This window comes from Sapajus apella, unplaced genomic scaffold (genome assembly GCF_009761245.1).
Source record: "Sapajus apella isolate SASKATOON/1434 unplaced genomic scaffold, GSC_monkey_1.0 scaffold53, whole genome shotgun sequence".
In the NCBI taxonomy this organism is placed as follows: domain Eukaryota; kingdom Metazoa; phylum Chordata; class Mammalia; order Primates; family Cebidae; genus Sapajus; species Sapajus apella.
In genome coordinates this window covers 5,776,780-5,802,054 of record NW_022436993.1, presented here as the reverse complement: position 1 = coordinate 5,802,054, position 25,275 = coordinate 5,776,780, and the positions used below count along the sequence as shown (strand labels likewise).

General features: G+C 40.4%; 1 protein-coding gene and 1 long non-coding RNA gene across 3 annotated transcripts in view; one reads left to right on the top strand and one right to left on the bottom strand.

Moving 5' to 3' along the window:
* The window catches only part of PIP4K2A (phosphatidylinositol-5-phosphate 4-kinase type 2 alpha), a 166,775-nt gene that overhangs the window by 108,742 nt on the left and 32,758 nt on the right, over positions 1 to 25,275 (bottom strand). The window lies entirely within an intron of this gene.
* On the top strand, positions 1,809 to 24,235 carry LOC116527107. Its single transcript, XR_004258390.1, has 4 exons — positions 1,809 to 1,820; positions 4,906 to 4,911; positions 10,518 to 10,526; positions 24,160 to 24,235. It is a non-coding gene; the product is annotated as an uncharacterized LOC116527107 (long non-coding RNA).

The following is a 25,275-nucleotide window of genomic DNA, read 5'->3' as shown; positions in this document are numbered from 1 at the left end:
GGAGTTAGGGAACCCGGGTTAATTCTGGGCAAGTTAATGCCTCTGAGCCCTCCCCTAACATGTTTTAATAGGGATGATGGCCTCATCCAGCTAAATCACAAGGTAGCAAATGAGATGTGGGAGACTGCTTTGAAACCCATGAAAGGTTTGACCTGTGAAAGCTCAAATTAAAGCAAATCAAAGAGGAAGGGTACAGCAAAAGTGGGCCTGGGGCTTTACCCAAGGAAAATGCAAGGGACAGAAATGAGCGGACTGAAAAAACGTTGCACCAGGAGAGCGGCACATCCCGTAAACCCAGCACGTTTGAAGGCAAAGGGGGAGGACCACTTGGGGCCTGGAGAGTGGCACATCCTGTAAACCCAGCACGTTTGAAGGCAAGGGAGGAGGGCCACTTGGGGCCAGGAGTTTGAAACAAGCCTGAGCAACAAAGTGAGACTCTGTCTCTAAAAAAAGAAAATTAAAAATAAGAAAAAAATTTAAAAAGGAAATGCTGCCTCAAGGGGGGTGGGGGAGCAGTACACACGGTAAATTGATATAAGCCCTGGGATACCACCAGATGGAAAAGTAACAATTTGACCCAATTGAAACATTTTGCAAAATACCATCTCTAAGGCAGAAGCAGAGGTCTGAAGATTTTTAAGAAAGGCTGAAGTTCTTAACCCAGTGTAAGAGGCACTGATGCCTGTCTATGCAGCCGTGCAGGAGATGAGATCTTCAGGGCTGGAGCCCTCCGCAGGAGGTAGAGGCCACTGTGAATTCTGCCCCACCTTCCAGAGCCGTGATAATTTATGTTTCTTCCCTGCACAAGCCTGACGCCCCATGTTTCAAATGCTGTCTCTTGATTTAGCCAATTTACAGCTGCGCGGTCTTTTACATTTGTCCTAAAATTACAGGTAAGCATAAAGAACAGAGACAACCACATATCTTTCTGATGTATTTCCTTCTAGGCTTTTGTGTTCTAAGTCACTTGCAGATGGCCACATTCATCCTGTAAACAATTCTGCAGTTCAGCTTCTCATTTAAAAATTCTTCCAAATATTTTAATAAGTAGGTACTCAACAACTACTTATTACAATGTAAACATGGCTGGATGGCTAGAAAATATTCCGACAGGCATTTATACCGTAATTCGCTTACTTATTGGCTGCTGCTGAAGCATGCCCTGGCTTTTTAGCACATCCATGATTTGTGCAAGGGCAGATTTCTGGGTTCCTGTGTGTCAGCCTTAAGGGCTGGGTGTGTTGTATGGTGGTGTGGTGTTGCATCATTCCACTGGAGGGGCACAAAGGGCTAGAGTGGGCATCAATTTTGACTCCAGGCATTCTCTCATTAGCATTTTGGGAGAGTCAAACCAAGAATCCACCAGCCCTTAAGGGTCAAGTTCATACCGATCTGCTCTGCAGAGCATTAATGCCTCAATGACCCCAGACCTTGCTGCCGTCCTCCTCACAACTCCTGTGGCACATTTGATGAAATAACATAGAATTGCTCCTAAGTGTTTCATGTCATGTTATTGTTTCCTTGTGGATGAGTTCTGTCTCCGTGTGAGGGACACTGGCTGTGCCCGCTCCTCCACATCTACTCTGCTCCTTCTGGTTAGTGTCCCGTGTTCCCACCTGGGGCACCAGCCCCTATCGGACTTCCAGTCCAGCTACAGAAGTGGGAAACAGGAACTGTGCCCCCAAAATAAGCACTTTCCACTTTCCTGGACACAGCAGCTGCTTCAGCAACTGACACATGACCCAATTTGGGGCAGGGACAGTCAGGCCTAAGACTTTTATTCCACTGTTAAGGGAAGAGAGACTGTCTTGCTGGACTCAGTGCTGAACGGTAAGGCTGGAGCTGCTGAGACCATCTTGCTGCTACAAGGGTACAAATAAAGGTGTGGTGGCTCACCCCTGTAATCCCAGCACTTAGGGAGGCTGAGGCGGATGGATCACCTGAGGTCAGGAGTTCGAGACCAGCCTGGCCAGCATGACAAAACCCCGTCTCTACTAAAAGTACAAAAATTAGCTGGGCGTGGTGGCAGGTGCCTATAATCCCCAGCTACCCAGGGGGTTGAGGCAGGAGAACAGCTTGAACCCAGGAGGCGGAGGTTGCACTGAGCCAAGATCGTGCCATTATAATCCTGCCTGGGTGGCAAGAGGGAGACTCCAACTCAAAAAAAAAAAGCAAAGAAAAAAGAAAGAGTCAGGCCATGGTAAACTATGAGAGACTCCAGGTAGAACTACAACTAGATTTTTTTTTTTACATGAGAAGTTCTTTTTCTGATCTAGTCAGTTTGAGTTATTTTATGTCACTTTCAAAACTGACTTTAAAAATAAGAGTCCTAAATGATTTGCCAATTAGATTCTAAACTCCCTAAGCTTGAAGAAGCCTCTCCTGGTTCCCAACAGGGCCAAGAGCAGTGTTCAGCATTTAATGTATACTTTGGTTCTAGGGCCATATTTTATTTTGCTTTCTATCTGCCCCAACATCTAATACTGTGATTGACACATCGCACATCTGTGTCTTACTTTGCAGAACTCAGGCCTTCAAGTGGAACAAAACATTCTCAGAAGCACCAACCACACCACAGACAGCTGGCAGAGACAACTTTGTTGGCAATGCAGTACTTCTTTCCTCTGCAACAGGATGCCTTCACCTCCACAAATCCACGGGGGACAGCTGGGAATAATCCCAAAGCACTTAAGCCCATGAATAATGTTTAGGCACAAAGCGCTGGTCTTCCATCAGTCCTTAACAAAAAAGGCTCCATATTTCAAGCGACTAATATTTGTCTTTTCAAGGAACTTCTTCAACGTTATTGTTGACTATTGTGGGTTGGTAACAATTCTTCCTAGAGCAATTTCAGACTTTTCTTGGCACCCGGAGGATCTCTAAAGGATGCCTTTCATCTCCCTATTCCAAAGCAAAGACAGACAGACTGCTTTGACAAGAAAATAACCTGCTAAAACCAATTTAGATTCTACATTGGTAAACTTAAGAGTCTTTAGCCTTGATATAAACGTCTTCTGAAAGAATATGCTCCACCAAATAAAAGACCTGATGTCATAGCTTGAATTTTGGAAATGTGGCCTTTAACCAAGTGACTACTTGGAAAGGCAGAAAGTATAGCTGGCCTGCCCACTTGAAAAACTAAAACCCATTTTGCCCAGGCATGGAATGAGAGACAGTAGATAAGAATACTGTTATTAAACACCATCAGTTTTTTAATATGGGTGCAACTGTGCTAAATTTCAAATCTAGTAGTTTCTTTTTTCTGGATACAAACTAATGCTATTGTGAAAGCATGTTTTAGCTGGACATAGAAAGTGGGACCTATTTTTTTCAGGCTAGAAACCCTACTGAGATCACTACTACAGAAACATGGGGCGCCAGAAGGACAGGCAGGAAAAGAAACGTGTAATTTTTTTTCCTAAGTAATCAGCTATGAATAAAATGCAAAAATACTTTACTCACCCCACAGGGAAAATGTTTACTAAAAACTTCCTTTGTTGATCTTTTCAGAATTAGACATTTGAAGGTTTGCTCTACTTTGAGTATGTGGCATCAAAATGTCATGCCACAATACAGACCATTTTGGGAAAAAACTAGAAAACTTTAACAGTTACAAAAGGCAACTAAAAGTGTTGAATGTGACATAAACGGATATGGAAGAAATACTTGGATAACAAGCAAGGTTATTACTGGAAAGAATTGAAATACTTTGCAAAATAACGCCATCTCGAACACTTGAGGTACATGTATTGCTGGAGAAAGGGACCACAGTATATTAATGTTTCATATACCTGTAAGCATATGAGAACTTAAAAAAATACTACCTGTTAAACTGATACAAATAAATTAAAAAGTAAAGCAGGAAGGATAATGGGCTTAAACTACCAACATTCAAAATAGGGAGACACTGGATTCAAGAACTGCAATTAGAAGATATTCTATACCTGCTTTTTAAAAAAATGTAAAGGGTAAGCTGCTTAGACAGGATCTTTACCAAATCTCCTCCATTTCACCAGTCCATTGGAATCATATGGTTGCTATGTAGGCAAAAGATGCCATAGGAATGAGAATGAGAACATCTCTCCAGCAGTTATCCTAAGATCAGGAATATCACGGGCATTTTACACACAGGATCTCAAAAAGTCTGCAGAGCAGTTCCACTGGTGGATATGAAATTTGTCTCCATTTTATAGAAAAGAAAAATAAGTTTAGAAAAGTTAAATAACTCACCCAAAGTCACAAGGTCATATTTAATCCCATCTTAGATGATGACAAAGCCTAGAGCTTTTCACAGCTTTTTGATAACGGCTTCATATTGTTCTTAAGCAAATCTCCAGGCCCCTTGGGGCAGCTCAAGGCTGTGGAATGTACCCCGCCCGCCCACCAGAATCCAAGAAATTTGGGTCTGCTCTGGCTCGGGGCTGGGACTAGTGGTAACCTGGGTTTGTCAAACCACCAACCCCCTGGCTTCAGGTCCCTCTGCCTAATGTGAAGAGGTTGGACTGAATGGGCCCCGGATCCTCTGGCTCTAACATTTGGATTCCATAGGAAAAAACTAGCTTTACCCAGTCTTCAGTGAGTTTTTCTTTTCCTAAGCACATACCACCCACTATACTCATAATATATGTCTTTTTGGTCACAAAGGTTTCAAGCACCATGAGAACTACAGACAAAAGGCTTTGATTTGGCTGGGTGCAGTGGCTCATGCCTCTAATCCCAGCACTTTGGGAGGCCAAGGCAGGCCAATCATCTGAGGTCAGGAGTTCAAGACCAGCCTGGCCAACATGGCGAAATCCCATCTCTACTAAAAATAAAAAAAATTATCTGGGTGTGGTGGCGGGCACCCGTAATTCCAGCTACTCAGGAGGCTGAGGCAGGAAAATTCCTTAAACCTGGGAGACGGAGGTTAAAGTGAGCTGAAATTGCACCAGTACACTCCAGCCTAGGCAACAGATCAAGACTCCACCCCCAAAAAAAAAGAAAAAAAAAAAAGAGGCTTTGAGTTAATAGTCTAAAGGGCAGGTCTATTAGGGGATCTCTTCCTAGGGCTGTTTTCAGACAGGCAGGGCTGGCTATCTTCAGTTTAGCTTAAACGTCATTTATCACTTGTCTTGTGAAGCAGAGCTCTGGGTCCCACCTGGCTGAAAGGCACAGACATTGTGTTCTTAACTCCCCCCACCACACAGATTGATAACTGTTTCCAGGACTTTCTCCCTTGCTTGATAGACGTGGGCCCCTGACAGACATGGAAACTATCTCACTTTCCCTATATCCCAAGCTCTTACTCCTTGCTACCATGCCTGGCGCATAATCGGTGTTTATAAATGCCTACTAAGGCTGGGCACTGTTGCTCACGCCTGTAATCCTAGAACATTGGAAGGCTGAAGCAGCTGGATTGCCTGAGCTCAGGGCCTCTAGACCAGCCTGGGCAACATGGTGAAACCCCACCTCTACTAAAATACAAAAAATTAGTCAGGCGTGATGGTGTGCACCTGTAATCCCAGCTACTTGGGAGGCTGTGCAGGAGAACTGCCTGAACACGGGAGTCAGAGGTTGTAGTGAGCTGAGATCGTACCACTACACTCCAGCCTGGGTGACAGAGCAACACTCTGTCTCAAAAACTAAAAATAAATAAATAATAAATGCTTACTGAATCCTGAACTTTTTCTGAAAGGCAGGCAGGAAAGAAGATTAAAGAATCTAGGTGATCCGTGTGCTTTATGACTCACAGGATCCCACTGAACAAATACCAAGCACAGCCCTACCTCGCTTTGCACGAAAGATGAGATGTGTTCCTGAAAGTAAGAGATTTACGCCTTGATTCAGCTTGCTAATATTTTCCAAGAACCTAGCCTTAATTTCAAATGCAGCCTTTCCTGACATTTTTCTTTAATAATCTGTACACCCTCCTAGCTCCTGACATCAGTAATACAATACACTATACTTCTAGAACTGAAGAGAATGTACAGTACTTAGAAGCAAAAAAAAAAAAAAAGTGTATATGAGACTACAATGGTGGAAACCTGTCGTTATACATTTGTCAAAACCTGTAGAACATAAAAACCAAGAGCAAACCCCTAAGGTCAATTACGGACTCAGTGATAATGACGTGTCAATGTCCCTTCATCAGCTGTAACAAGCCACTCTGGTGTGGGAAAACAATAGGAGAGAGTTTGTGTGTGTGTGAACAGCAGTTTACACAGAACCTCTCCATACTATGCACTCAGTTTTGCTGTGAAGCTAAAATGGTTCTAAATATAAAGCTGATTTTTAAAAAGTGAATACCACTTCAGTTAATCCACACTGTTCAAGAGTCAAATGTTTTAACTTAGACTACGTATTCATCTTTGCAGTTGCAAAGCACAACGTTACAAAATCACTGTTAACTCCAAGTGCCTAAAAATTTATCTGATGGAGTTTTTCCATGAAATAAATGTATTTATCCTACAAATTCATCTTGGTTTTGATTCAGACTTGTATAGATTAGTGTATATCTATCTGTAAGGATGCTGTTGCTGCTTCTGTTTTGTTTTTGTTTTTTTCCCTAAAGAGATGGGGTCTTGCTCTGTCGCTCAGGTGGGAGTACAGTGGCACAGTCATAGCTGACTGCAGCCTTGAACTCCTGGGCTCAAGCAATCCCTCTGCCTCAGTCTTCTGAGTAGCTGGACTACAGGCACGCATCACTGTGCCGGGTTAAGTTTCAAAAAAATTTTTTTTTTGTAGAGACAGCGTCTCACTTTGTTGCCCAGGCTGGTCCCAAATTCCTGTCCTCAAACTATTCTCCTGCCTCAGCCTCCCAAAAGTGCTGGGATTACAGGTGTGAGCCACTTGCTGGCCTTAAATAGGAGAACACTTTTAAGTTAAACTGTAAGCTCCTTGAGAGTAAGGAACTTGCTTCTCATTGCTCTTTATTCCCCTGATACCTGGTATATAGTTAGTACCCAAACACTGGATGAATCAATTGGTAAATGAATATATTGTTTTCATGGTTTCTGATCAGGAAGTTACAAACACTGGCTGCAGATTCTAGGATGAGGGACCAAAGAGAAGAGGGTGAAAATTAGAAAACAAGTGTCAGTAGGAAAGCAAAGACAAAACACTGTAAAACATGAGGAACAAGACTGTGATGTGAAAGGAATTCAGTAAAATTTAGCGGGATCCCAAAATGAATCTCACAATTTGTGAAATTAAAATTCGTTAACCAGTCAAAACAACATTCTTCATCATTTATTATAAATCCAACTCCAAAAAGCTGGGTGCAACAAATGAATGACAAGAGAAAACGAAAATGTACCCACCATTTATACTGCAGGAAGCAGAGGGGAAAAGCTGTCTTTATCTTTGATACTGGATTTTACATCACTTATTTGCCAGATTCTGTATACTGCTGTTCCACTTCATTTTTGTTTTTACAAATGTCCATTGTTTAATCTATGCTTCCCCATTCTTCTACCAGACTGCATTCTTCTATCACTTATATCTATCTTCCCGCATTCCAACTCCTTTTCTTTTCCCTTATCCCAAATACAATTCAAAGAATCAAGGAACCTTTTGTAAGATCACAAGAGTTTTCTCTCTGGTTTGGGTTTAACATTTCAGGAGATTCTGCTGAATGCAGAAGATTTCTGAAATGTTGTGCTGTGAGGTTTCCAAAGGCCAACCTCAATTTGATATCTGTGCATATGCCAATTGATTTGACTGAAAACATTTTGCATATAATTAAGGGTTCTTGACTTCAGTGTTCAGCTCTGCCCTTTAATATGCAGGGTACATCATTGTTTATCTGGGAGAAAAAGACACTCTTGAGCTAGCTAAAAAGCTTATTTGCTGAGTTGTGAAGTCAAGTAATGTAAAAGAAACTTTTAGCCTGATGACCATTTGAATACTTCAAAAATTCACAGGCACTCACCAGAAAATGGAGAAATCATACTAGCAAAGTATATCTGGCGGTACCACAGGGGTGAGCAATTAACTAAAACTCTCCCCGCTGCAATCATGGGGACACCCTAAGACTATGATACAAATTGTCCCTTCCCATAAAATCTGACCACCTGGCCAACCAAGGGGTAACTAAAAAACCGCAAGCCTGGGCTTACAGAGAAATGCACACATCTGCATAGGATAATGCAGCAAAGCAGCCCCAAGCAGTTCTACAACCTCTGGTGTATGCTGCCCCAGGGTGAGGAGAGAGGAGGCGGCTGATGAATCCAAAAATCTGGAATTAGATGCACATTCTTTTGGGTTCTGCCACTTCTAGTGACAGTATGGTGACCTCTGGTCCATCAGTCATTTGAGCTTCGTGTCAACAGTAAATTGAGAGGATCCTGACAATTCCAGCTGCATTTAAATTCTTGACTTTCCACTTAACTAGCTGTGTGATCTCAAAGGTCACGTCTCTGAGACTATTTCTTTTTCTGCAAAAAGGACTCTCTGTTGTGACTGTAACACAGGAAGAGGTGTCCGATATATATTTGCTAAAGTAGTAAATCAAGGCTTACTTGAAACAATGTATGTAAAGAACTGGCCTACAATTAGTGCCTAATAAATGTTCACTACCTTGATCCTCCTCTTCCTCTTTAACTTTGGAGAAATCTTTTGTGTGTAATTTCCATGTGGTTGGTTGTTTGGCTTTTTCTTAATGTCTCAAATGAACGAGGCCAATACAATTTTTTTCTAATTATAAAAGTAACACATGTTCACTGTAGAAAGAAAATTATATATTGTATTTGTAAACTGAGAAATGTATGTAGGTAGTATATTTCATTAAAAGTTTGGGGTTTATATCAGCATGCTAAAACAATATGAAGAAAATAAAAATCGCTGACCATCACCCAGGGACAGTCACTGTAAATGTTTCTGATATCTATTCTTCTAGTCATTTTTCTATACAATGCTCTATAAATATTTTTTATAAAAGTAGAAAGCATACTATACATCCTATTTGCAAATTAATTCTTCATTAATATTCCACATAAATACACAATCACATGATTTGGCATGACACAGGACTCAAGAGTGTAACTATACCAATTTAATCTGTTGTGTATTTACAGTTTCCCCCTCATTTTGGCCATTATAGACAGTTGCATGATAAATATCACTGTATATGCATTCTTCGAAAAGATGTTCCTAATTAGCTAAATCATAACAAATTCCTAGAAGTAGAATTACTAGGTTCAGGGGTATACCTATATAAGGCTCACTCTCTCTCTCTTCATTTACATACACACATACACACCCCCCCCCCACCACAAACTATTGTTCAGAAAGACTATCAAATTATATTCTCATCAGCAATGTGTAACTGTTGTTTTAATTTACATGGATGACTACTGTGGCTGAACATATTTTCATGTTTCTTGGCTATTTTTTATCTGTGGTTTTTCTTTTTGTTTTTTTAATTCCATTTTCTACAGAATTACTTTTTCTTGCCGGGCGCGGTGGCTCAAGCCTGTAATCCCAGCACTTTGGGAGGCCGAGGCGGTGGGATCACGAGGTCAAGAGATCGAGACCATCCTGGTCAACATGGTGAAACCCCGTCTCTACTAAAAATACAAAACATTAGCTGGGCATGGTGGCGCGTGCCTGTAATCCCAGCTACTCAGGAGGCTGAGGCAGGAGAACTGCCTGAGCCCAGGAGGCGGAGGTTGCGGTGAGCCGAGATCGCGCCATTGTACTCCAGCCTGGGTAACAAGAGCGAAACTCCGTCTCAAAAAAAAAAAAAGAATTACTTTTTCTTATTGATCACACACACAAATAGTATGCCTTTATGCTTGCCAATTTTTCTCCATTTTTTGTCTTTTGATTTCACTTATGGTAAGCATTGATAACAGAAGTTTTCACTCTTAGGTGGTTCAATCTATTAGTCTTTAAGTCCTTTGTTTTCTGTTTGGTATTTACGCACTTTTAAACAAAAATTCCACAATCCAAAGTATTTTTAATGCTAATAAACAATGTCTTAGAGTGTCAACACAAAAGAAACATTTAGCTATATGCTTTCAGTATGAATTACTACCACAGAGCCAGACATATCTTCTAGATCTTAAAATATATTACATTTCAAACTATGAACTCTATTTGGGTGAATTAGCAGATTTCACTAAAACTTTGAGGTTTATATTAGAATACTGATAACACAAAATGGAAAACTGGACATCACTGTGCTTTTGTCCCCCCACTGTATGAAAAGTTTTATTCTCCTTTCACATTACATAAACATAGAGTGCTTGAAAAAATTCAAATAGAGAAAAATCAAGGAAAAAACCCTAACAGTACTATAATACCAATACCCAAGATAACCACCATTAATATTTTGATTTGTGTAGACCTATCTTGATGCATATATTTAATACATTCATATACAAACACATACACACATACATAAACGGAAAACTGGCTCTATGATACCTGTCTTCATCACTTTACTTTTTTCCTTCTAATCATCCTGTGACTTTCGAATCTTCACAAGCCAAGGTGGGCAGCTTGGTTGGTATGTGTGAAGGCAAAAGCAACAATAGAAATGCCTTGTGTTTTAAAACTATGAAATCTTATTACAAATATTTCTCTAAACTTGCCTTTTCCTAAGTTACATCATACAGATCCCTCTTACACAACTGGTCTAGCTCACTTTTAATTATATTGCTGCAGAAAGTGAATGCACTGTAATTTATCTACCTGTTCCACTACTGAAGGTCATTCACTTTGTTTCCAGAGTTTCTTTTGAAACCTGTGCTGTCACCCGTGCTGGAGTACAGTGGTGCCATCATGGCTCCCTGCAGCCTCAACCCTCTGGGCTCAAGAGAGCCTCCTGTCTCAGCCTCCCGCTACTTGAGACAACAGGGGTGCACCATCACATCTGGCTTTTTTTTTTTAAATAGAAAAAAGTAGTGGGGTCTCACTATGTTGCCCACACTGGTCTCGAACTCCTGGTCTCAAGCAATCCTCCCACCTCGGCCTCCCAAAGTGCTGGGATTACATATGTGAGATCACCGCATCTGGCCTGTTTCCAATGTTTAGATGCAATACACAATGAAGCAATAAATATATTTATAGACATATACACACACACACACACACACACACACACACACACACACACACATACACATATACTTATACACACAGGCAATTTTACTAACCAGTGCTTTTAGTTCTACGGGATAGATTATCAGAATTGGGACTGTGAGATCAAAGGCCATATGTATTTTTAATTTTGATAACTATTTTCAGATGGCTTTCCAGAAATGCTATATAAACATAAAACATTCTCTACAACATCTGAAATACGTTTCTAATAAACTTGACCAAGGAAAGGCTGCCTTGCCACCTATCTTGAGGAAAAAATCTAGTACAACACATTTTAATTATTCTCCCCAAACTCCACTAAGCTTCCATGCTTTCATTACTCTGTTTCCCAATAATGCTTTTACCAATTAATATTACATAGGAAAACACAGAAAAGAATACATTACACAAATTCTTCCACCATTAATTTCAAAATAAGAGAAATGTTGAGAGCTACAGTGACTTTAAAGTACATTGTATAACTAGCTGATTATCAATCAGTTTTTATGTTGCCCATCTAAACTACAGGGGAAGAAAAACATACCTTCATATAAAAGTCACAGGAGAAACGATGACCTTTCAATGCGCTTTCCCCAATTTACCAAAGAAAAAAGAACAGCTTTTTATGCAGCAGGAAGGCATTAATTTAGGAAGCCTGTTTTAAAAAATTATTGATCCAAAAAGATATAATCAAATACTTAAAGAGAACCAGGGAACAGCTCTAAAATTCTACTCAGAAGGCAATTCTAAACACCCAGGCGAACACAGCCCCTGTGTCAACATCCTGCAGCTGGCTTGTCATCAAATGCTTTCTTCAGCCTGCACAAACCCCAACTGCAGTTCTTCTCAAGTTCTCCTACAGTTTCCGGCACCAACATTTTTTTTTTTCTGCAGGCCTCATCTGAAACAGGGCTCTCCAAAGTAGTCATCTGCATTTGATAAGCCCTACTGACACCTTTGCTCCCCAAACATACATTTTCCCATTACATTTGTAAAAACTGTTTAATAGTCCTATGCTAATAGGAATAATATGCCAACACAGCATCAGAACAACCAACATCTGCATCTCTGCAAGAATGCTAATCACTGGCCAATGCCATCCTATGAGGCACATGTGAAAAGGGCAGGTGAATCTATTCACTACTTGCTTCGTAACAATTACTTTCCAATTAATATTAATAACTATACCAAATAACATGGAAAGAAAAAAATGCTCACGTTTCCAACTCACAGACTCTTACTTTGTAAAAACTAATATGTTGACCGGCACAGAAGTGCTTCATTAGATTCAGAATAGTATTTTCCATGATCATGTAAAAAACCTTATTTTGCCCGGTAAAAATGGATACTAATGGTTTCATATGATGTTTAAAAGAGCAAGATCTTGATCAAGTAGGAAGGAAATCAAAATAGTGTTCAGCTGGGTGTGGTGGCTCACACCTATAATCCCAGCACTGTGGGAGGCTGAGGTGGGTGGATCACCTGAGGTCAGGTGTTCAAGACCAGCCTGACCAAAGTGACGAAATACCGTCTCTACTAAAAATACAAAAATTAGCTGGGTGTGGTGGTGTGCACCTGTAATTCCAGTTACTCAGGAGGCTGAGGTAGGAGAATCGATTGAACCTGGGAGGCAGAAGGTGCAGTGAGCCAAGATAGCCCCACTGCACTCCAGTGCAAGACTGAGCAGGACTTCCTCCCAAAAAATAAAAATAGTGTTCAATTATATTCCACTAACTAGCCTTAAATTAATTTAGTTTCTCAAGTAGAAGAAGGAAAGCAACCACAGAGTTTTGATGTATGTATTCAAACATAGCACACTAGGCTTGGAATATTACATAATTTTTTAAATACCAAATTAGAATTATGGTAGCAAATGCCTTAAGATTCCACTGTAAGTCCTTTGGCTTTGAATGTGTTGTTTTCATCCAAAAGACTAAATTTGGAAAGTAATAACTATGTGGTTTTACTCATTCTTCAACAAACTGAAGATCATTTATAAAATCGATAGTCATAAAAACAAAATAAGCACCTAACAAATGACATGCTTCTCATGTCACATTCCATGACATACACATTTATACACCAACATTAATCTAGGAGGTTATAAAATTAAAATTCTCTTAGAAAATGACTGATTTGCCTTTATTTCTTTCTTAACTAGAAAATGTGTCTTCCAGCTTTTCCCAGAAACTAATACCTGTAAAAAGAGGATTTTGAAAAAAACTTTTTAACAAGTTTTAAAACTCCTCCAGAAATTTTTAAAACTCCTCCAAAAGTGAATCATACTTTCATAATTGAAATGACTTAGCCTCAGAAAATCCTGAAGTTTCCAATGGACTTCTAAGTAAAATACACACACACACACACACACACACACACACACACACACACACACACACTGTCACTCAGGCTGGAGTGCAATGGTGTGGTCTCAGCTCACCACAACCTCTACCTCCTGGGTTCATGCAATTCTCCTGCTTCAGCCTCCTGGGTAGCTGGGCCTCCCGAGTAGCTGGGACTCGCGGCTAATTTTTGAATTTTTAGTAGAGACCAGGTTTCACTATGTTGGCCAGGCTGGTCTTGAACTCCTGACCTCATGATCCACCCGCCTCAGCCTCCCCAAGTGCTGGAATTACAGGCATGAGCCACTGCGCCAGGCCCTAAGTAATATTTTTTGAATTGGTCTTTACCAAATTCCCCGCATTAAAATTGTAAAAGATTCAACATTTCTCAGTAGGCCTTTTCATCACAGACTATCACCAATTAAAAGACAATGGGCTGATGTCAAAGCAAAACTAAGACCTCTCCTGGCTAAGTAGCACAAAGCTTTTTTTTAAATTGTATGCTAAACTAAATGCTTATAATCATATTTAGATCATATTTAAATATCATACAAAGTAAAAACCCTTCATTGGCTTATAAGGTAGGCAGCTCCCAATATACAACAGACCTGTGTTTCAAAATTGAAGTTCTAAGCTCATTGTTTGGAACTCAGAATGCATTTTCCTGAAGAGTCAATGCTATAAACAGAAGTTGGTTTTCGAACTAGTCTGCAAAATTCTGTATGACCCACAATGTAAATGAAATACTATGCATGTGGATCAGTGCGGAAAATACTAGAAAATAAGTTCCTCTGCAATACACAGTCTACTAGCAACAGTAGACCTGAAACCAAACAACACATGAATGGGAATTTTTATGAACAACATTCACTTCTCTTGAAGCCTGATGCCTGAAGCAAAGCATGGTGGGGCTATTTTGGGGAAGAAAAAATACCAAATAAAATAATTTAACAGCAAACTTCGGGGATGTTTCTTCATGTCTTGCTTCTGTTAGCTCAATTTTCTGTTTTAATACATTTCATTTTTAATAAAACACTCATTTAATAAAAATGAGATTTTAATACTCACTTTTTGTTGCTAGTTCATAATAATATACCATTATTAGCTAGTGAATTATTAGTTAAATTTGTTCAGGGAAAGCATGTTTAGCTGGAGAGAGAGGCCGTTTGAACATGTCTATAGAGCTTTCAAGGGCTCTGGGGACTAAGAACACTGCATTCAAGTCTCACTTTGCTTCAAAACAATGTGGCTCTGAAATCCTTTGACAGGGAAGTGTCACAGTACTAGCCATATATGCTTTGCAACTATAATGAGGGGAGATTTTTGGCTCACAAAGAGAATGAGTAAAACGGAAATGAGAAGAGACTGAAGATCAAAACAGGAAAGAAGGAAAGGTATGTATAGTTATAAGCCGCACAACGACACTGCAGTCAAGGACACAGCCTATACACAACGTTGATACCACAGGATAATAGGTGTGTGGCAGGCAACACCACCTAGGTTCATGTGAGTACACTCTATGATGTTCAAGCAATGACGTAATTGCCTAACACATTTCTCAGAACATATCCCCATCATTAAGCAACAAGAGACTATATGTACACATTAAAAAAAAAAAAAAAAAAACCAAAGCCCAACAAAACTGTCAGAGTAAAAACCAAGCTCTGAAAGAAAGAAGGGAGGCCAGGCGTGATGGCTCACGCCTATAATCCCAGCACTTTGGGAGGATGAGGCGGGCAAGAGATGGAAACCATCCTGGGTAACACAGTGAAACCCTGTCTCTACTAAAAATACAAAAACTAGCTGGGCATGGTGGCATGTACCTGTAGTCCTGGCTACTTGGGAAGCTGAGGCAGAAGTATCACTTAAACCTGGGAGGCAGAGGTTGCAGTGAGCTGAGATCACACCACTGCACTCCAGCCTCACAACAGAGTGAGACATCTCTTCAAAAAAAGAAAATAAAAATCAGGAAGGAAAAGGAGCACTCCTCCCCACTAACTCCTCTCGACTGAGTCAAGAGAGGAAAGCCTGTAGGTAAAGCAGCTGAGGCTGTGGACACCGGGTTTATTGCAGGTGTGCCCGATGGAGAGGCTGCACATACTCAGAGGATACCATGGATGCAGGATGCAGTCTGCAACTTGCCAACCACGTTCCAGGTGCAGGCACTGGGGCAGTACAGCTTGGAAGACTTTGCACATTGACTTTTTACCAAATAATTTTTGATAGCAAAAAATATGAATGGCTTTCTGATTTCTCATCTGCATATTTCTTTGCAGAATCTCAGTGAAAACGAATGACTATGACCTGTTAGTTCACAAGCTGACCACAATTACAGAAAGCAAGGCTGGACCAGCCACTAGAAGCACAGCACATCCTCTGGACACAATGGGCCTCAGCAAGATCCAGACATAAATTAGAGCCCCAGGCTACCATGACCTACTGTGTTTGTTTCTTAGTGCTTCCATTAATTGCAGTCTTAATAATCAAATCACTACATGTAATTTACAACTCACTGACAACTAAAAGGTATGCCAAGCCAGGTGTGTGGCTCAAGCCTGTAATCCCAGCACTTTGGGGGGGGCCAATGCTGGAGGAACACTTGAGTCCAGAAATTTGAGACCACGCTGGACAACATGGTGAAATCCCATCTCTACAAAAACTACAAAAATTAGTCGGGCATGGTGGTGTGGCCCTGTAGTCCCAGCTACTTGGGAGGCTGAGGTGGGAGGATCACTTGAGCCCAGCAAGCTAAGGCTGCAGTGAACTGTGATGGTGGTACCACTGTACTCCAGCCTGGACAACAGAGTGAAACCCTATTTCAAAAAAAAAAAAAAAAAAAAAAAAAAAGTATGATAGCACACACAGTCTTTTTTGTTGGAGACAGATTCTTGCTCTGCCACCCAGACTGGAGTGCAATGGAACAAACTTGGCTCATTACAACCTCCACCTTCCAGATTCAAGCAATTCTCCTGCCTCAGCCTCCCAAGTAGCTGGGACTACAGGCAGATGCCACTGTGCCTGGCTAATTATTGTATTTTAGTAGAGATGGGGTTTCACCATGTTGGCCAGAATGATCTTCAACTCCTGACCTCAGGTGATCTGCCCGCCTCAGCCTCCCAAAGTGCTGGGATTACAGGCATGAGCCACCGCCCCCAGCCCACACATTCTTTAAGGTCTACCTAACTAATTAATTTCTCCCATGTACAAACAGCTGGGACCTTCTACAGGGTGTTCACTACAAAGCCATGGGTTCATTTATTTATCCTCTCACTCAGCAATTGTTTACTGCATATGTACAGTGTATCAAAATTGGTTCCAGGGGCTAATAGTACAATTAATAGTAGTTATTACAATTTTTCTCACCCATATTTTCTGCATTTTTTATAATGAAATGTTGCTTATATAATTTTAAAGCTAATTTAGTTAAGAACTCACTTTTCTATTTCTCTACAGTATTCAAAAACAGTTCACGACACACCCTAGAAATCTTTAAAAATACTGTGGACTTTTTACATGTTACAACCAGTTGGTATTTATCATTAAACACACTTGATTATCTTTGCCCAATAATAAATTCCTGCTAAGGACAGTAACATAATTCTACTTTTTTTTTTTTTAATAGCAAATGTAAGTGTGACACTAGAAACTATGATTTGATTGCAATTATAGTCACAGCTGCAGTGAGCACAAAGTTCCTGGAATAAATTGGCTCAGAGAAGAAAGAGCAGAGAAGTAGTCATCACATTGGCATCGTCCCATCGGGCATCCAGTAACTACTGGCTACGATGTGAATGCCTTTCTCTTCACAGTACCTAAGAGACACTGTGGTAAATTCTCGTGTTTCTTAGTGAAAAGCCAGGGAGAACATACATATACACATATGCACACATATGTATACATTTACATATATTTATATATACACACATATTAGTCTAAAATATAGAAACGGCTAATTCAACCTACTACTGAATGCCTTTGGCAATAAACCATTATAGAAAGAAATATGAATAAAACTGCAAAGAAAACCTGGTAAGCCTTAACTACTGGTCTCTTCTGGGTGGAGAGAGTACACCTGCTGAATTTTTAATAAGAGCTGGCGCTTACTAATTACTTGCTCTGGTCAACCATTGCTCCGAGGAGTTTGCCTAAACCGTCTCACTGAATCCTCAGAACCACATTCCTAGGGTGAGCCAATGGAAAGCGGCAGCCTGATGTCCGGCACCGCGATAAACAAGACTGACACCTGGGTCCTGCCATGCAGGCCACACGTAGCTCTAAGGCTGGGCAAGTCATCAGGGGCATCGTAAGAGAACACAGGATGCTGGGAGGCAAAAGGGGTACAACCAGATCTAGGGGGCCCTCTCAAAGAAATGTCATTTATGTTAAGACTTGAAGAAAAGGAGATAGAAGACAGTTTTCACTTTTAATTGCCTGTATTTTCTGATTTACCTGGAAAATACACACACACACACACCCTACAAACTACAAACTGGTGGTCTAGGACTCTCCTCCAAGAATATCTTTCTAGCTAAATGCAGAGAAACGATTCTTTCATGAAGTAGACAGGCCCATTACCATTAAGAAACACACAAAAATGTCTGGGCTAGCACCCACTAGGAGGAGTAAATTATCAAAATAACTAATAATACAGCATTTTTTTAATGTGAAATAATTTTTTTGGCAACCAATGTTTCAATGTAAGTCAAAACTATTAAAAAATATATATGCAGCTATATTTTACATATAGCCCCTAACAACAAAAACAATATAAGGTACATCTCAACCTGAAGCACTGGTTCTTCCTCCACAAAGACTCTTTGTAATTCTTATTCTACTAAAGAAAAAGATCAATCAACAATATGCAGTTATTGTTAAAGGAAACAAAGGTGGCCAGCCATCTAGCACATTTAATGCCACTACCTCATGAATAATATATCAGCATCAGCATCCTGAAAACAAGGTTCCCTCTGGCTGCCCTGACAGCTCTGGGCTGGGGACAGGCAGGAGCAGATGAGATTAAAAAACAGAGTCCAACGGACTGTCCTTGAACAATGAACTACTCACACCTTCATAACTACTTCCAAAGAATTACAAAAACGGATAGATTTGTCTATAGTAATTTAATCTGAAGAATGCGCTCACTTCCGTTTCTGATATGTACCTATTTCTTGCTAATGCCGATTTCTGTAATTACAATGCTTGAATGTCACAGGTGTACCTGTGAATATGTACGGGTATAGGGAAAATCCAGCCAGATCTGCAGGGCATCTGCATACAAGGGGCATAGGAGCTGGGGAAGGATCAGAGTAAACAGAAATGAACATTTACGTCCAGAGGAGATGGACGCAGAGATCAATTCCAGAAGGGTCTATTAAGAAGGGATGGCAAAGCATGAAGGCCTGGAAAACCAGACAGACACAGAGAAAAAGACCAACATATACAAATCCGACAACTCACACGAGTCACACCAACCTTAATTTAGGATGCCCTTGTTCAAAATGTTACCAAACCCAAGACAGGTAACACCAGCCCTCAACGACCTAAAAAGGTGAGCCGAACGTTAACATGTCATTCTCCAACAAGCAGCAATATGAAAGCTTTCCAGAAAATGAGCGAGTTCCTGAGAAGTCTTCTAGTATTAACACAGCTTCACTTCTAAGTAAGGAAACAGACCCAGTGATCTCTCTTATTCCTGCAGCCTCACTTCCGGTCTCCCTGTCCAGGGCCGCCTCCTGGAGTGATGAGTGCTCTCAACACACCTGGGGTCTAACTGCCTTGCTATCTGATTGCCTCTGACCGGAATACCCTATTAAGCCCCTGATCCCCACGGCCATGACTTCTACCTAGTTCAGGCATCACTTCCTCCAGGAAGTCTTTCCCATTGCTTCCGGCCAAGGATGGTTTGGGTTCCTTCCCTTATATGTCACAAAATAGTCCATACACATCTTTATCTAAGCTGTATTCTAATTATGCTTATCTCTGTGATCCTCCAACTAAACTGATTCCTTATGGGAAGGAAGTTGGTTTTATTCATTTCTGTATGCCCAGGACTCAATGAAGGAAAACGCAATAAATATGTATGCATGAATTAATTAAAATGACCCCAACAGTCAAAGGCAGACCCAGAACTAGAAGCAGCTGCCCTGGCGTCTTGTATCAAGCCCAGGGCATATTAAACTAATGTTGCATGAGATAACCACAACAACAAAAAAGTTTAAAAGGAATAAAAATTATTCTAACACAATTTAAACATACACCAAACACAATTCCAAAACAATGATAACTTCCTGTTCTGCTCCTGTAGCTCCTCACACCAGGCCCTTCTGAGGAAAAAAAAATCCCACTATTCATGTAATTGTGGAGTACTACGTAATAGGGAGACAGAAAGCACTCTTCCATCCCAGCCAAGTAGACCCTTAACCAAAATGACTGACAGTCCTTATAATTTTAGCCCAGGGAGTTAGGGATACTATTTTTATTCATATCACTATTTAACCTTTTTCCTTCAGTAATATACTGGATGACACTAATTTGTATGGTTAATTATACAGTCCCTCAAATGGAATAGATTTTACTTTAGCTTTCTTTTATTGAATTCACAGAGCCATCCCAGGGGAATATTACAGCCAAATGAAAAGTCATTTCGCCAAATGAAAACTTACTTCAGAAAGTGCCTGTGTAAGAATGGCTTTTTTTTTTTTTTAATAACCCTACCGACTTGGTTAGACACAGAACCTTTGCTTTTCTTCTGCTGCTTTCTCCTATTTCTAATTTGGTGTCATATCTATTTCATGCACAGTAACAACCAAATGTTTTGCTACAGGGACACAGACTGATCATCTTGGACTTCCAGCAACCAGCAGACACTGTCTTATGCATGGTGGTTATTGATAAAGCATTAACTAGCCTTCATATCAACACCATTGTCTTCTAATAACCCTTTGGCTTATAGCCTTTTGATGAATTCTCCCTCCAGAAACACTGTTTAGGTATATACCAGGCACTTTTGAGTCCTAAGAACCATGCTGTGGAAAGGGAAAGGGAAGAAGAGACTTGGGAGGAAAAAGAGTAAGACCAGCTGTTTCTTCTACTCAAAGTTCATTTCAGTCATTCAATTACACATTCGGCAAATATTTATTTTGTATCTACTTTATGCCAGTCACTATGTTAGGTGTAGTTCTTTAACTCTTGGCTTTAGCTGACAATAGGTGAAAATGTTTTCTGGAAATAGAATTTTTTATTTTTTATAGCATTGAAAATGTATTTGGACCACCAACGAGTTTTGTTTTATTAAGAAATTTCCAGCCAGGCACAGTAGTTCATGCCTGTAATCCCAGCACTTTGGGAGGCCAAGGTGGGAGGATGCTTGAGGACAAGATTTCAGGACCAGTCCAGGCAACATTGCAAGACTCAGTCTCTACTACAAAAAAAAAAAAAAAAAAAAAAAAAAAAAGCCAGGAGTGGTGGTATGCCTATGGTCTCAGCTACTCAGCAGGCTGAGGCAGGAAGATCGCTTAAGCCCAGGGGTTTGAGGCTGCAGTGAGCTATGATCATACCTGTACTCCAGCTTGGGCAACAAAACAAGACCCTAGGATCCTGTATTAAAGAAAAGTCCAACTATATTTTGCGTCGGCAGCTAACAGGTAGCCAACGTTAACTATTAACCAAAGAGAACTTACTTTATTGCTTTAAGAGAACATAGCTCAGAGTAGTCATCACTGATATGTGCCATCTTTCTGGCCCTTCATTCTTATAATTTACATATTTATTATTTATTCAATGTTGATTGGTACACTGACTAAGAGTTGGGAACATTTCTATTCACGTAAGAGTGCAGATAGTGGCAAGCAAACAAAATTCTTCTATCATAGGCGCCATTACAACAAAGTATTACCTGATTCCTTTGCTTTACCTCTTAGAACACTGTTGAGGAGAGGCCGCGCACGGTGGCTGAGGCCTGTAATCCCAGCACTTTGGGAGGCCAAAGTGGGCAGATCACAAGGTCAGGAGTTTGAGGCCAGCCTGACCAATATGGTGAAACTGCATCTCTACTAAAAATAAAAATATTAGCCAGGTGTGGTGGCATGCACCTGTAATCCCAGCTACTCGGGAGGTAGAGGCAGGAGTAGCGCTTGAACCTGGGAGGCAGAGGTTGCAGCGAGCCGATATCGCACCACTGCATTCCAGCCTGAGTCACAGAGCAAGGCTCCGTCTCGAGCAAAGAAAAAATAAAAGAATACTGTTGAGGAGAAACAGTAAATAAGAAATGTCAATAAACCAGCCATTATAAATAATGGAAAGACTCTCCTTAACAAGCAGAATGGTTCCCTTAAATAATCAGTGTAGTACAACTCTCCTGATACATTCCATGAATAAGCCCTCACGTCCACTCTACATAACGCTCAGAGAAGAGGGGTAACTCCAGGGGGTGCTGAAACCTGACAAGTTCCTGGCTGTCATCCCTGAACAACACAGTGCTTCTCTGATACTTCCCACTTGGAAGAAGGAAACCAATTTAGAAAAAAAAAATCATATAATTTATGGTACATTTTCTATTCCTTAAATACTTTGCAAACTGCGGCTAGTATTTCTCAACCACCGTTAACAGGGAAACCAACACACTGTTGCCACTTTTTGGCCACTTTGTCCCTGTGCTCCATGATGACACATGGAGCTCCTTTTCCTGTCTTTTCGTCTCTTCTTTCCTGTCTTTTCATCTTTTCAGCTCCTTTTCCTATCTTTTCATCTCTTTCTAAGCCTTAGTGGAGAGCGTTTTTCAAGTGTCTGTTCCCACTGACAGCAGAGGCTCAAAAACTGTGGTTCCAATAATAGTGCTTTGATTTGCCAAGTTTCCTCTGCTCAATAAGACTCTTTACCAACTTGCATTAAACAGCAAATAAAGTTAAGACTTCATCTAAAGTCATCAAAATGTATTCCCTTTGTATGGAAACCAGTACCAACAGAAGTAGTTCACAGTGATGACATACTGCTCCCAACGGGCCCTACGACAGCCCAAAGACTTAAAAGGACCAGTCTTCAAACCTGTCATCTCTCAGGTTTGTCTCACTTCTTGAAGAAAATAGCATTTAATGTGTATACGGCCAGATGGAGAGGGAGATTCTAAAAATCTCAGTGTGGCATGACAGAGTTATAGGTGGAGAGTCTTCATCTGCTATATCACCTCTCCCAGCAGAGAAGAACAAGGGCAAGAAACTAACCAGGGGGAATGTCTGGCTCAGTGATGGGCTGATAAGGGAGATGTTTCTTTCATAGGCTCTTCTTGCTGAGGAATCAGAGGGTAAGCAGTAAAAGGTGCATTTGTTCAACCAGGTAACTGCTAAGGTTCAGGCACTGTTCTGGGCACTGATGATACAGTACTGAACAAAAGAGAAAACATTCCTTTCTCTCATGGAGCTTCTTAGTAGAGGGGGAAACAGACAATTAAAATAACCAGAATGTCACTCGGTACTAAGTGCTACAGGGAGAAAGGCTTAGTTCAGAAGGATGGGAAGAGCTGAATACTGGGGGATGCTGTTTTGCCTAAGAGGCTTACAACTATTTATTACGGGCTGGTGGGTTAGTCTGACACAATCTATCCCACCAATACTAGAAATAGGAGAGGAAAAGCATGATTTTATTGCAAATTACTTTCTTTATATTTTTCTTTCCTGTTATACTTAGGGCATTATATTCATTTTTTAAAAGCTATTGTGAGTTTCACATCAAGAAAGTAAAGGAGGTTACAATGCACGTTTTGCATAAAAGAAGATGTAAGGTCCAGCTGGGGTTGAGAATTCCTACTGGGATGTGTTCACTTACCCGGTGGGCTCTGGGCACCCATTCCATACCAGGTCCTAACCGTCCTGGAGACCGTATTATCATAGGGAATCAGACTGAGACTTAATGGGCATGCCCAATAATTAAACAGTGAAAAGATGTTAAAAGTGTTTTAAAGGAAAGAAAGGAGGAGCTTACACAGAGATAGGCCTGGGGCGAGGGTCTGTTTAGATATAAGGAGCCTCCCAGAGGGAGAGTAGGCTGCTGGAACAGGCTCTCAGGTTGTATTTTACACTGGGGCACATCTCCCTGTCAGACAGCCACAAGGCAAGCATTCAGCAGCCACATGTGGCTCATGGCTGCATGCAGGATCCTGCAGAATGATGAAACAGAATGAGCTCTGAGAGCATGAACATAGAAGCTGGGTGACAAGGTTCATATGGGGGTCCCTACTGTATTCCCTCTACTTTTGAAATGTTTTAAGTTTCCCTCAAAAAAACGGTAAAAGAAAAATGAAGTCCTCAAAACCACTTCCACTTATCAGTTTCCTACAAACTATTCACTTAGTTCATGATAAGCAATAACAGATCCTTCAAACCATCAGAAAATGTTTCTAAGATGGGGCTAACATGTAATTTAGCATCTCAATCAGTCAGAAAGGCGCTAATGTAGCCTTCTAGCTGAAATTTAAATGATGCTAACAATTTGGAGGTTTGCTAAAAGGAGGCTGTGTGTGGTCTAAGGAAGAGTCAATATAACAAGCCACTAAGGGCTCTTAAAAAGAATCTAAAAATACAAAAACACTCACCTGCTACTCTGGCTTCGCTAAATGAATAGCTGACCATTAATCACATTGACACAGATTTTACAGGGCAGACATTGGTTAAAGCTCCTGTACATTTTTCACTCCTTTTAAACCATGAGGAATGAATAAAAATTATGTTCAATTTTAACTGCAGGACTTTAAAAAAAAAAGTATTTTGTCACAATTGCCTGAAAAACATCAGTGGCCTCAGTGTTAACCCTGCCAACCCCTCTTTCCACAAAACAAATGAGATACTATGGACCAGGGCAGATTCAGCAGGTCTCCACTTTCTCAGTGATCCCATCAGGTTCATACGTCAACAGACAACTCCAAGTGTGAGTGTCTTCATGTGGTCCCTGAATTGTTAGTAGTGCATGATAAAAAGACGACACACACACACACACACACACACACCCTTTCTCTCTCTCCAAATATAAGACTTAGAATAAACACTGGCATTCTTTTCTTAGTGGCTACTTCCCAAACCTTTCTGCATTTCTTTCCTTTGCTGTTCCATGGGAAAAAGTCTGTTCTACTTCCTTAAAGACAGTAAAAAATAATGATAATAATTAAAAATAAGCTGTTGAAAGAGCAACAGAATACGAAGGCAATCCAGCTTTAAGAAATGAGTTTGCTGTGATGAAAACTCTTCTCCAACAGATTCCTATTCTTTTTTCCCTAACCATCTGACCAGCGTGCTCAAATTCTAGCGTCAAATCGTGATACAGTACTTCGATTCTGAAAGAAGCTTCCCATTCCACTCTAGATAATGTATCTTGTAGAAATAAAGACACGAGAAAATAATAAATGCACACAGAGTTTTGCAGTCTTATTTGTGGCAAAACCCAAAAAACTGGAAGTAAGTTATGCCCATCAATAGGAAATGGTTGAATACATTAAGGTCTGTTTATACCATAGAGTATTAGACAGCTATTAAAAAGAATGTATTCCATATGTATTATCCTTGAAGGATTTGCCTTTTTAAAAATATGGCAGAACTAGTTATAAAGCATAGAATAAATAAAATAACATTTTTAACCATTCTCTAAAATCTTTGTGACTTGTGTTAGGCAATGGTTTCTTGGATGTGACACCAATGGCAGAAGCAACAAAACAGAGGAATTGGATGGACTACGTCACATTTTACACCTAATGCTGCAAACAGTACTACCAAGAAAGTGAAAAGCAAGCCAGTAAAATGAGAGAAAATATTTGCAAATGTGACAAGGAATTTTTATTCAAAATATATAAAGAACTCTTATGATTCAATAAAAAAACTAATGAAAA